This window comes from Phyllopteryx taeniolatus, chromosome 3 (genome assembly GCF_024500385.1).
Source record: "Phyllopteryx taeniolatus isolate TA_2022b chromosome 3, UOR_Ptae_1.2, whole genome shotgun sequence".
NCBI lineage: Eukaryota > Metazoa > Chordata > Actinopteri > Syngnathiformes > Syngnathidae > Phyllopteryx > Phyllopteryx taeniolatus.
Window position 1 is genome coordinate 1,651,367 of NC_084504.1, and position 14,021 is coordinate 1,665,387.

Genomic DNA, 14,021 nt, shown 5'->3' on the forward strand with positions numbered 1-14,021 from the left:
GTTGAAAGTGTCATGAAGGGTCACGGATACACTCATTGCAATTTGTCTCTCTTAGCAAAGAAGTGTGATCATTTGTTTGAGCAAGACTTCAGAGTCTATAGTAAAAAGAAAAAGAAAAAAAAATATCTGAACAATGTTGATATTTAGGTGTTTGCAATACAATATGTATACCACATTCATATTATTGGTACTGTGAGTCCAGTTAAATATTTATAATGGTCATATATGTCAGTGAAAACCTCCCCTTTTGGACATTCTCGTTTCTAAAATTTGGAATGAGACTAAAATTTTCAGCCAAAAGCCTTTAATGCTGCACAAATCACTGAGCTGTCATGGCATTAAAGATTTCATATCATGTCAGTGTACCTCGCAAGACTTATTTTCAGACAGCATCAAAGGATTAGGACATGTTTTGCTTTTTCCTTTCGCATGTATGTACACCATGAAGTGCAGCAGTGAGCTGTGTGTGTGTGTGTAAAGAAGCTTCCATTTCTTCATCCATCTGCACGCTCAGCACTATGGAGTAGTGTTTGCAAAGCATTTATGCTGGAAATAACAGCAGCATTTGTCAGATTTAGCTTTAAAACGATGTTTTAAAAAAATGGTGTCAATTTTGGACTTACTTTTTACACATTTTCAAAAATATTTGTTAACTTTGACATATTAAAGGTAAGGTAGAGTTGGCACTTTTCGTCATATATGTTAAAACGGTCTGTATGACCTGACAGTAGAATATTATTAAAATTATCTTTTGAAAAATCATCCCTCTCTGACACCATTTTCATTCATTCATTCAGTTTCCGTACCGCTTATCCTCACTAGGGTCGCAGGCGTGCTGTAGCCTATCCCAGCTATCTTCGGTTGAGACGCGGGGTACACCCTGAACTGGTCGCCAGCCAATTGCAGGGCACATTTCAACAAACAACCATTCGCGTTCACATTCACACCTACGGGCAATTTAGAGTCTTCAATTAACCTACCGTGAATGTTTTGGGGATGTGGGAGGAAACCCGAGTACGTGGAGAAAACCCACACAGGCACAGGGATAACATGGAAAATCCACACAGGCAAGGCTGGATTTGAACCCGGTCCTCAGAACTGTGAGGCAGATGTGCTGACCAGTTGTCAAATGTACTGCCCTATGAGAGGAGTTGCTTTTGGATTTTTAATAGTGGTGTGGTGAATCAAAATAAAGGTTTGGTCAGAACACGAGTCACTGATGGTGTAGTGGTACACTCGCCTGACTTTGGTGCAGGCAGCGTGGGTTCAGTTCCCGCTCAGTGACAGTGTGAATGTGAGTGCGAATGGTTGTCTGTGTCTATATGTGCTCTGCAACTGACTGGCGACCAGTTCAGGGTGTAGTCCGCCTTTCGCCCCAAGTCAGCTGGGATAGGCTGCAGCGCCCCGCAACCCAAACCAGGATAAGCGGTGTTGAGAATGGATGGATAGTTGGTCAGAACACCTGAAAAACATGTCAAAATGTCAGCTCGCATGTCACCACAGAGAGCTGCCTCTAAGGCCAGACTCAATGACTTTACACATTTACATGTATGTTCTCCCCCGTGCCTGCGTGGCCTTTCTCTGGGTGGTACTCCAGTTTCCTCTCACATCCCAAAAACATGCCTGAGAGGTTAATCGAAGACTCTAAATTTCCCGTAGGTGTGAATGTGAATACGAATGGTTGTTTGTCTATTTGCGCCCTGCAATTGGCTCGCGACCAGTTCAGGGTGTACCCCACCTCTTGCCGAAAGTCAGCTGAGATAGGCGCCAGCACACCTGCAACCCCAGTGAGGATAAACGGTACGGAATGCTCTTCTGCTATGTCTCCCTACTCATTAAACAAGGCCATGATTAAGAGCAAACAAATTAAAAACTACTTAGTTTAATGATCAGTCAAAAAATAAAGAGAATGAAGCTGTGCAATAAATAAAATACAAAAAATGAAACTCTTGCATATTGTATTTGAACTGGAACAGATGGATAATTGTAATAAAGCTAGATATACTGTAATGCAGGGATTGGGAACCTATGGCTCACGAGCCACATGTGGCTCTTTTGAGGAATGCATCTGGCTCACAGATAAATCTTAGCTGACTATTCTTAACACAATAAAGAACAAATAATTCCACTGACATTTTAAAGTAAAACATTACAGAAATTACTGTTAAAGAATAATGGTCAAAATATAAAACATTCTCATGTGTTTTAATCCATCCATCAATTTTCTATCGCAAAGCGGATAGTTGGCGCCAATGCCAGCTGCCTTTACGGGTGTAGTCAGGTCAGACTCTTTTTCTATTGGATAATGTGCTAGCCTACCCGGGTTGTTGTGAGGTCAAGAAGGGGTGAATTTTTTCAAGTCTTTCATTGAGTTCACTAAGGAAATTTCAGTGTGTACTGATGGTGCTCCGTGTATGGTGAGGAAATACAAAGGATTTGACCAGTTCAGGGTGTACCCCGCCTCTCGCCCGAAGATAGCTGGGATGGGCTCCAGCACGCCCGCGACCCTTGTGAGGATAAAGCTGTACAGAAAATGGATGGACATATATCTATATATATATATATTCAAGATTTAGATGTATATTTAATATTTAGATTTATATTTACATTCACATTTAAGATATATATTTAACATTTAGATTTAACATGGGTGTCACATTTAATATTTGGATTGAACGATTTAATTTAACAAATGTTGCTGTATATGTGCAAAAATAGTGACTCAAAAATTCACAGCAGTTTTGTAAAAATAGTTTGAAGCTAAATGTGTCAAAAAGTTGCTGATAGTTTCATCATGAGACACTTTACAAATGGCAGTCCATTGGTACTGTATCGCGCGGTTTTGTTGGGACTGATACCGCCGCACAATATTTCAAGTTGACTGAGATGAATTGAGGCCTGTTATCAATTGTGATAATGCATAACGTCAGGCACACCCCAGCGAGCAAACGGGGATGAAAGGAAGAAGTCAGTGGCAACCTTGATTATGACAGATCCGGCGGGCCACACATCAAAGCTCTTCGGAGATGTTCACCTGGATGTTGGTCCATGGGGTGATTGGCCACATTAGGGGGTGTCGAGGAGGAGGAGGTGGTTTCCGGTCTTGTGCAGTCTTTCACGATGGTTTCCACATCTCTACTGATACCTGGCCACCAGACAGTATGGAGTATTGTTTCACCCTCACAACACCCAGGTGTCCCTCCTGGACCATGGCTAGAACGCAGGCCCTCAAGCTGTTGGGACCACTCTACCTCGCATGCTAGCAACACATAGTGACAGGCAGAACAATTAAATGCTCTTCTAATTAATGGCAGAAGGTATATACAGTAATTAACCTGTGTATCCACTTTGTTGACACTTTAGTTTGGTGGTGTGTGGTGAGATTCTTCTAATGTAAAGACACTATATGTGCCTTGGCTAAATGAACTTGTGTATAGTACTCTTGCACCCAAAAAGTCTACTGTCTCTCTCTTCTGGACAAATGAGGTTACTGCACTAGATGTTGTACATATACTGTTTGTCCTCGGTGGGGCCGCAGCCCGCAAATGAGCTGGCCGGTGCTATCCCAGCCGACTTTGGGACTGGTTGCCTGTCAATTGCAGAGCACGTATAGAAAAATATCCATTAATACTCACAACTATGAACAATTTATAGTCTTCATGTACCTAACACAAATGTTTTTCGGAACGTGGGAGGAAACCAGAGCGCCTGGAGAAAACTGTTGCAAGCGAGGGGAAAACTTGCATGCCAACTCCACACAAGAGGGCCTTAGCTGAGATTTGATCCCAGGACCTCTCAACTGCGAGACAGACATGCTAACCACTTTCACACCGTGCTGCTGAATGTAAATCAGGCTAATCAGTTCTTCGAGAGGTCTAGTTAATTCTAAACAGGATAGTTCAACATTGTATAACATCTCAGTTATTATTGTAAGTGTTAATAGTTATGGTGTGTTTGTAAGGAAGGAATGGAAAGATTTTGTAGATAGATATGAATGATTCCACAAATATATCCCCTTCCTTACTTTGGGAGACAGAGAAGCTGTAATTAGAGGCAAAATCATTTCATACTCTACCTACAAGAAAAAAACAAGAACGAAACTTGGAAGGCGAATTGGAGATGAAACTCAAACAACAACAATGAATCCGACAGACCTATTTACAACTTTATAATGCTAAACAACTTGATTGCATATTATCAAAAAGAACAGAGTTCCTACTACAACGGCTAAGATGCACTAATTTTGAGCAACAGAGGATAGATATTTTTAAATTTACCATAAAATTCCCCTCTCGGTTGTGTTTTGTGTGTGTTCTGTGTGTTAAAGTAAACATCTGTAATCTAGAACTCAAAATGTCGTAAAGTGTAACAACCCTCAGATTACGAGACTGATAAAAAAAGGTTTTTCATAATTTCTCCTAAAGTATATACTTATAAAAAGTGACAAGGTGCCCTTTTTGAGACATTAGTTGGATTTTTACAATTGAATTTAAAATTACGATAAACCGGATGTAACGCAAGCGTCGCTTGCGGCTTATTCTTTTCTCCTAAATTAATAACATTTTTACTTGACCAATATACGCTACAGTAATAAACTAAAAACAATTGTCTTATCATTCGATGCCGAAAAAGCATTTGACAAAGTTAACTGTTTTTTTTTTTCTTTTTTGCTGTTCTTCACAAATTTGGCTTCGGTGACTGGATTGCAACGTAATACAACTCACCCAAAGCAACTGTCACCACAAATGGGGTCAGATCACAAAGTTTCAGTTTTCAAAGAGGAAGTAGACAAGGATGTCTTCTCTCACCCCTGCTATTCGCACAGTTTTTCGAACCACTGACAATAGCAAAACAGCATAACACTAATATTAAAGGTATCTCTACTCCTGTGACAGAACACAAAATCAATCTTTACGTAGATGATATCCTTCCTTATTTACAAGAGCCCAAGGCATAATGGTTTTTAACCTCATTAAGACATTGTCGCAGTTATCAGAATATGCTATCAATTGGTCAAAATCAATAGTACTCCCTATAATGACTCATTCATGGAATCCTGCGGACCAAAATCCAAACTTTCCTATTCCGACAGGGAATATCAAATATCTTGACATTAATATTTCAGCAATACTTACAGAGTTAAATATTTTAAATCGTATACCTCTACTGGAAAAAAAAAATTGTGATGATTTAAAACGTTGGAACAGCCTACCTATCTCACTTTTAGGGCGTATAGCTACAGTAAAAATGAAAACATTACCACAAATTAACTATTTATTTTTAATCATCCCATTCAAACCCACATTAATATGGTTCCAAATGCTAGACTCTGACATTTTAAATTTTTACTCTAAAAATAAGAAAAATAGAATTAGCCTAGTTAGCCTTCAGAAAGGTAAAACAGAAGGGTGACTTGATGTAGCCAACTTCAAACACTATTACTTAGCTAGCCAAATGCAATACCTTATTAAATGCTTAGATCCAAATGTTGAAGAACAATCTTGGCTGGAACTAGAACAGTAAAACTGCAATAAGCACCACATTTTCAGAACTCCCATTTATCAGCACAAATCTCAAACGCCACAATTGTTTTAAGAATCCATTATTGCAGCTACTTGATCATTGGTGGAAAAGTCTAGAAACCACACAATCTCAGTCAGGACTATATCATTCCTCCCCAATCTGGCACAATCACGATTTTGAGATTAACAAAATACCCCTTTACTGCGGCACATGGGAACCAAGTGGAATTGACCGCCTACATGACTGATTCAAAAATAATGCTGTCAAGTCATGTGAAAGCTTATTCCAAGAATTTCAAATTAGAGGTGGTAACTTCTTTCAATGCTATGAAGTAAGAACAAGAATCCTAAAAAGATTCTCAACGCGCGTGAACACTCGAGAACTATCCGTTTTTGTTCAGAAAATAATAGAACTACTCCCACAAAACAAAAAACTCCTTTCAAAAGTATACAAATTAATCTCAAGTACTACTTTAAAACTCTTACCAATCGCAAAATAGGCATTGTACACTTGAACAGCGCTTCTGGTCACTAGTTACACAGAAACTCTCCTCAGTTTTTAACTGTTGGATTCCAATTTCTCCTAATCTTTGTTGCGTGATTTAAAAAGTATAGCACTTCTAAATAAACATGCTCAACCAATAACCTGTAATTCTTGCAATCGCTTAAAAAAACAATTTTGTTAAACCGGAAAGAAAAACAAGCGATCAACATTATCCAATGGCAAATCTTGTCAATGAGTATATTAAATTTGAAAATATCTGCTAAACATAATCACCAAATGCATAACTTTAAGAAAAACTGTTCACCTTTCTTTAAAATAGTGATCCTTGGTTCTTGTTTGCTTGGGAAAGAATGTCGTACAGAAATGTAATGTAATATGAACAAATGATATCTTCTCATTTTAGACCCCTGTGTACGCCATAGGGTCACTTGCATGTACTTGAACCCCTATCCTTCTGGATCTGCGAAGTCGGCCTCCTCCTCTTTGGTCTGGTTGTGTCCGTGTTGCCCTCCTGGGGGGTGCCGGAACCGGAGCCGCTCTCCGTCCCTGGGTGCCGGGGGAGGTGCCCGCTGGCCCCACTCCGGGGGTGACTGTTGTAATGTTACTTGTGCGCAAACATATCTAAACTGTCTAACGATTGTTCTGCTCGAGTTCGCACCCCTATTCCCCTTGTCCACTCTTTCCCATAAGACCCTTTTCTGTTCGGCTGCATTTTCAATAAACATCAGAATAATAAAACATTTTAAAAATAAGCAGACAGAGTATTTTTAACTCCCCTGTTGCACAACAAAACTGTTCCAGCACATACAAATCCACCATTCTCTAAGGCCATGCAGCTGAACAGGACAGGTTAAAAAAAATAAAAAAATAAAAAAAATGATGGTACTGGCTCGAATCCCATTTCTGACACCAAATGTTTTGGCAAATCTTTTTCTGACAGAATAAGTAAGGAATGAAGACATCACATACACACATAGAATCAGTTTACTGGTAAACTGGGAATGTCTTTGTTATCATGATCATTCAATTGTGTTGTAGTCCTGAATTAATTACTTACTTGGTATTTCAGTTTTGTCATAGTGTCTCGCAAAAATTAACACACAAGCACTGGAATGCTTTATCTAGCCATAGTGAAACAGTTGTGCTCAGCCACGTGTCTCAGCCCTTACAGATCTTTTTGCGTACAGGAAGGGCGTGGGACAAGCTTATGCACTACAACACCCACAAAAACACAGGGAGAGTATACATATTCAATACAGAAAACGTCAGAGCCCACACAGAATGAATCACGGAACCTTCTTTTTCTGAGGTAACCTTCCTAGTAACGAGGGCACTGTGCTGCCCTTTATCTGTGAGACTTCAGCTCACTGAGCACCTTAAGAATCACAAGAGCTTTTTTTGTGTTTAAGGTTTTGTGATACCGTCACTGAATGGTACCTACCATGATACAGAGCAGGGTTTTGCAACCGTAAATACTGAAACAGCTATTTGACCGGTCTCTCACAGAAAAAAAAAAAAAAAAAAAACGTAACGAGAGCCACAAAACATGTTTGACACTTAAAGTGGGGATAACGCTGCAAATTCCGATATAGTCTTTTTTTTTTTTTGTATGTATAAGAAACTATCGTGTTGCTTTTAAGAAATCAATGAGCTGCTACAGAGAAACACATTTTATTTCTTCATGAAACAAAAACCTGTTTAAGTCTTAAAAAAGACGCTTGGTTGAAGCTGTCAAATAAAATAAAATCTTTTTGAGTTCGCCATGTATTAATGAAATTAAAGCCAAGCTTAAATTTTCCACCTGCAGCGTCCCAAAAATCCTGTCTGCTTTTGTTTCATCGTCATTTTATCATGTGTGGAGTGAATAAAAAAATTGCTTTTTCACTCAACAATGTAAAATATATATTTTTAAAATAATAGCCAATTAAAGTATATATTTTACCTGGTTAATGTGATTTTTGCTCCTGAAACTCAGCGCACATTGTCGGCACATCAGGGCAGTAAGACGTCACCATCTTCGCACACAATTGTAAGCTGTCATCAGTGAGGGTATGTGAGGTTTGTTTTTAATATAGTTCATAAATATTGGCCGCAGGTGTCGCACATCGGCGGCTGTGATACATATTTTGAGACAAAAAAACAAAAAAGATATATATTTTTTTCTTTTCCCCAAGCGTCGCGATTTGTGAGATTAAAATTGTGTCAACTGTCAAAGTGGGCGCATCAATACACATTTTAATCACAATAATTATGAGTTGACGCTGAACCGCCGGGGGAGGGTTTTAGTCATTTTCTTTCTTCTATTCTTCTGCAGAGTTATGCAAGTGCGCGTGTGTGTGTCTGTGTAGTGTGCACGCGTCAGTTCAAATAACAGATGATTCGTCATTGCTCGGCTTTTATGACCCATCCTCTGCTCCTCTATGACATACAATCAGTTACCAGCACTGCTAAAAGTGTAGGCTAACAGTGAATCCGCTTTCTTAGACATGATTATTTAGCCTTATCAGGCTGAACATTACGGCCATCCGATGTAGAAGGTGAAGGAAGATGAGGAGTTGGGACCATAGGAGGCGCTGGGACCGTCTTGCAGTGTGACGTGTGAACCCACAAAGCTCTTTCAGCAACTTCCATTGCAGTGTGGGTCACAGGGAGGACATGGAAAGGCCCCAGTCAGCGCTGATGTCTCCACATTTTCTGCTGGAAGTTCTGCATCAGCATGAGGTCGCTAGGTTTGATGACACGCAGGGATCCCTCGGCCGCCCTTGGGAGTGCTGATTGGACTTGTTTCCTATTGATTAGTCGATAATGTGCATTACTTGAACGATTTGTGTGTCCATCGGCAGATCAGGCTTTGGTAGACCCGAATGGATCCGGTCCAATTGAGTGCCTGCAAAGACAATCACAAAAAGGGATAGGGCGCACACGCATCCTCATATATACTTGACCTAATTCAGTATTTATTTGCGGGTGGTAGCTACCATGTGTTCTGAGGTCAAATTGTAATCTGTCAGAAAGCTGTTGTCAGAGAAAAGCGTTCCAAGAATTGTAATAAAATTCTGAAAATAATTTCCGTCAATTGAGCGACCACCACTTATTTCAAATCTTACTTTAACATGTCTACCATATCTAGACAGTATTTTGTAAGTGCATTGATCGTTATTTCATTACATACATTATCAGTATAGCGTCAATATGGTCAAAACCATTATCGATTATCCGCATTATACCAATATAACATTTGTATATTATCATTATATTTGAGACTAATAATCAAAACATTACTAAATGTAAATACATCAAAAATGCTCGAGACAAATTCCGAAAATTTGGGTGGAATAAAAGCTCCAGGTAGGTACTTTTCATTACCCCAAAAACCTGTGTCTGTGTCAACACGAGGTCATGTAAATAACGAGTGTAGGGCTTTGAGTAGTCTGGCAATTGAAGGATAAAACCTGCCTCAGCATTTTCCTCCAAGGAATGCCAATGACACGGTCAGTTACGCATAATTACTGATCCAGGATCTGCAATAATTTGTCATGCCCAAACGTAACATCTGTACCATTATTAGGTTTTTCGTCTGAAGTTTTGGGGTTTGAAATAGAATTTTTCAGACCGCAGTTAAAATGTATTTCTGCTGACTGTATCCCAGTATCGGGCCCTGTGTGCCTTTTTCAACCATAAACATTCTTTTGCCTTGTACTTTGTCTAATTTGTAATATACTGTAGAGTATATACAGCATGTTGGAAACCACCACATCATACCAGTTTGACCTAATGACAAATGTGCACAATTTAGTATATCAACCCAAATAAGTGAATGTTCCATAAAGAGTTAAAGATTAGAGACATTAAATGTTTGTCGAACAATCATTATATGTATAACTATGATATTGCCAATATTGGTGCCGTGTTTGCAGCCTGTTGAATTGGCTCTAAGTGAAAAAAACTGTGTTCTTTGACAGAGTTAAACAAAAAACGTACCCAATTAGTTGACAGATAGACAGATAAACGAAAAGTTTTAACGTTGAGTTGGACTATTCTAAGATTTTGAGCAGCCTCTTTTTCCCCAATGGAATGTATCTTGTTATCAGGAGGCTACTCCTTTTCAGGTCTCTGGGACTCATTCTCACTACTTCATAAAAACAAAACAAAACTCATGCTCTACAATATCACAGTGTTACACTAGTTAATCAACCAAATCAATCAATCAACCAAAACTGCCAAGATGGCGCCTACCAGTGCGGTCACCTCGGTAACGCGCTCTCAAGTATTGTCTTTGTTTTTGTGTTTTTTGTCCGTCTTTGGAGACCTTACACGACTCACTTACACAAGGGGAGACCTGCTAACCATCAAGGAGGCTACTCCGGACTTTCTGTCACCAACTTTCAAATATCCGCTCAGTTTTTTCCCCGAGTTACTCACCGGAGCGGCGTCCGCGGTTTTCGGCGCATGGAGACGGAAGCGGCGCCACAGAGGGAAACGGGCCGGCATTCAGGTGAAACTCCGCATGAGAGGACACAGATTGGCGTTCCCGTCGATCCACCTCGCGAATGTACGCTCCCTACCCAACAAAATGGACGAGCTTCATCTTCTGTTAAAGACCAGTAAAGACTTCGGACGTTCCGCGGCCATGTGCTTCACGGAGACCTGGCTTTGCGACGCTGTACCCAATGGCGCCGTCATGCTTCCACACTCATCGAGTGGACCGCGATATGGAATCATCGGGGAAAACAAAGGGCGGCGGGATATGCCTCTATATAAACGGAAAATGGTGTACGTACGTCACGGTGCTCAGCACACACTGCAGCCCGCATTTGGAGTCACTATTTTTAAACTGTAAACCATTCTACTCGCCACGTGAGTTCGCATTATTCATACTGGCTGGAGTCTACATACCGCCTCAAGCTAACAAGAACGCCGCATTGCTAACGCTCGCCGAACAAGTCAACGAAATTGAAAAAAAACACCCGGACTCACCCCTCATTATTCTCGGGGACTTTAACAAAACTAAACTCAACCACGAACTCCCTAAATACAAGCAGCACATCGACTGTCCTACCAGGGAAAATAATACTTTAGACCATTGCTACACTACGGTAAAAAGCGCATACCGTGCTATACCTCGTGCAGCCCTGGGCTCGTCTGATCACTGCTTAATTCACTTAATACCGACGTACAGGCAAGAACTTAAATGTGCGAAGCCTACAGTGAAAACAGTCAAAAAGTGGACCAATGAACTTCAAAGCTGTTTAGACTGCACAGACTGGAGTGTCTTTGAAAATTATATGTGAAAATTATTATGACACTGTCACATCCTATATCAGTTTCTGTGAAGAGGTTTGTGTACCAACAAAATCATTTCGCACATTCAACAACAACAAGCCGTGGTTCACTGCTAAACTTAAGCAGCTTCGCCAAGCTAAGGAGGACGCCTATCAGAGCGGGGACAGGGCCCTGTATAATCGAGCTAGAAACCAGCTGACTAAAGAAATTAACATTGCAAAGAGGAACTATGCAGCAAAGTTGGAAATACAGTTTAGCGCAAACGACTCTAAATCAGTCTGGCATGCATTCCAATCGCTGACTAATTACAAGCGACGATCCCCCCAAGCTGAGAACAATAGCACACTAGCCAACGACTTGAATACCTTCTACTGCAGATTTGAAAAGGACAGTTTCACACCACACACCCACCCGGCCGCACCCGCGACCACAATCACACCTCTGACTTCTGCGTTAACCATCCATGAACAGGATGTGAGACGCATCTTCAAACATCAGAAGATTAACAAAGCGGCAGGCCTGGACCATGTGTCCCCATCCTGCCTCAAAGTCTGCGTGGACCAGCTCGCTCCAGTCTTCACACAGATCTTCAACAGATCTCTGGAACTGTGCGAAGTACCATCCTGTTTCAAACAGTGCACCATCATTCCAGTCCCCAAGAAACCTGCAATCTCGGGTCTAAATGACTACAGGCCTGTCGCCTTGACATCTGTGGTCATGAAGTCCTTTGACCGTTTTGTGCTGGACCACCTCAAGAGCATCACAGGTCCCCTGCTAGACCCCCTGCAGTTTGCCTACCGAGCGAACAAGTCTGTGGATGATGCAGTCAACATGAGACTGCACTTCATCCTAGAACACCTCGACAGTGCAGAGACCTACGCGAGGATCCTGTTCGTGGACTTCAGCTCAGCATTCAACACCATCATCTCTGAACTCCTTTGCTCCAAGCTGCTCCAGCTCAGCGTCTCACCTGCCACGTGCCAGTGGATTTACAGCTTTCTGACAGGCAGGACACAGCAGGTGAGGCTGGGGAAGACCACCTCATCCACATGCAGCAGCAGCACTGGGGCGCCCCAAGGGTGTGTCCTCTCTCCGCTGCTCTTCTCTCTCTACACGAACGACTGCACCTCAACGCACCAGGCGGTCAAACTCCTGAAGTTTGTAGATGACACCACTGTCATCGGCCTCATCAAGGACGGTGACAAGTTTGCATATCGACAGGAAGTGGAGCGGCTGGAGCTGTGGTGCGGCCGACACAACCTGAAGCTGAACACGCTCAAGACTGTAGAGATGATCGTGGACTTCAGGAGGCACCCTTCGCCACATCTGCCCCTCACGCTGTCCAGCTGCCTTGTGTCAACTGTCGAGACCTTCAAGTTCCTGGAAATTACAGTCTCTCAGGACCTGAAGTGGGCAATCAACATAAACTGCGTCCTCAAAAAGGCCCAGCAGAGGATGTACTTCCTGCGGCTTCTGAGAAAGCACGGCCTGCCACAGGAGCTGCTGAGAGAGTTCTACACAGCGGTCATCGAATCAGTCCTGTGTTCTTCCATCACAGTCTGGTTTGGTGCTGCTACAAAAAAGGACAAACTCCATCTGCAACGGACAATCAAAACTGCTGAAAGGATTGTCGGTACCCCTCTATCCACCCTTGAGGACTTGCACGCAGCCGGAACTAAGACAAGAGCGTGCAAAATCCTCTCTTACCCTACGCATCCCGGTCACCAGCTCTTCCGGCTCCTTCCATCAGCTAGGCGCTACCGATCAATGCAAACTAGAACTAGCAGACATTCCAACAACGTCTTAAACACCTAACCTACAATTCCATTGCAACAAGCTGGCATTTTTTCTGTCTTGAGTTTGTTGTCACATTTCTGTGGGGCCATTTATACATTACTCGTGCACTCACTATAGTAGTCTCGCCATGCTGCACTATTTGCATTTCTGTTGTTGACCAATACTGGCCACTCATGCCAGAGTAGCATCTGCTCCATTTGCACACTGAGTGAGGAGTATCTGCAACATTTGCACAATCAACATTGTCCCAGATTATCGAACTACTCGCTTGAAGTCTCGGCGCCCCTTGCAATATGGGTATTGCACCGGACTATTGCAATATTAGTCATTCGAACTGCTCTAAGTGCTAGAGGACTCTGCATCTTTTTGCACAAATGTCAAAAAATAAATAAATAAATAAATAAATAAAAATGTACCGGCATCACCAGATAACGAGCAACCCTTTATTGCTCAGTGACTGTTTTTTGTCAATGTCTTTATGTCTCAAAAGTGTTATCTGTCAATTGACTGTCTGTTGTCGTACTTGAGCGGCTCCAACTACCGGAGACAAATTCCTTGTGTTTTTTGGACATACCTGGCAAATAAAGATGATTCTGATTCTGATATTCATGCATAACTAATGATACATACATAATTATATTAAAAGCAAGGATACATACATAATTATATTAAAAGCAAGGATTGCACATAAAATTCTTTCAATTGTCATTTATACAGTTATATAGCACTGGCTTCAGCCTGGATTTGAACATTGTTAGAGTTGATGCTTGTCTCACATTGTCTGAAAGGTTGTTTCGGATTTTAGCAGCATAAATCTGTGGGCCACAGACAGTGATTTCAGTTTTGTCTGAATTTAGCCAGAGATGTTTTGCATCAACACACTGATCTGTTCGATGCAGTGACAGTGAATCCAC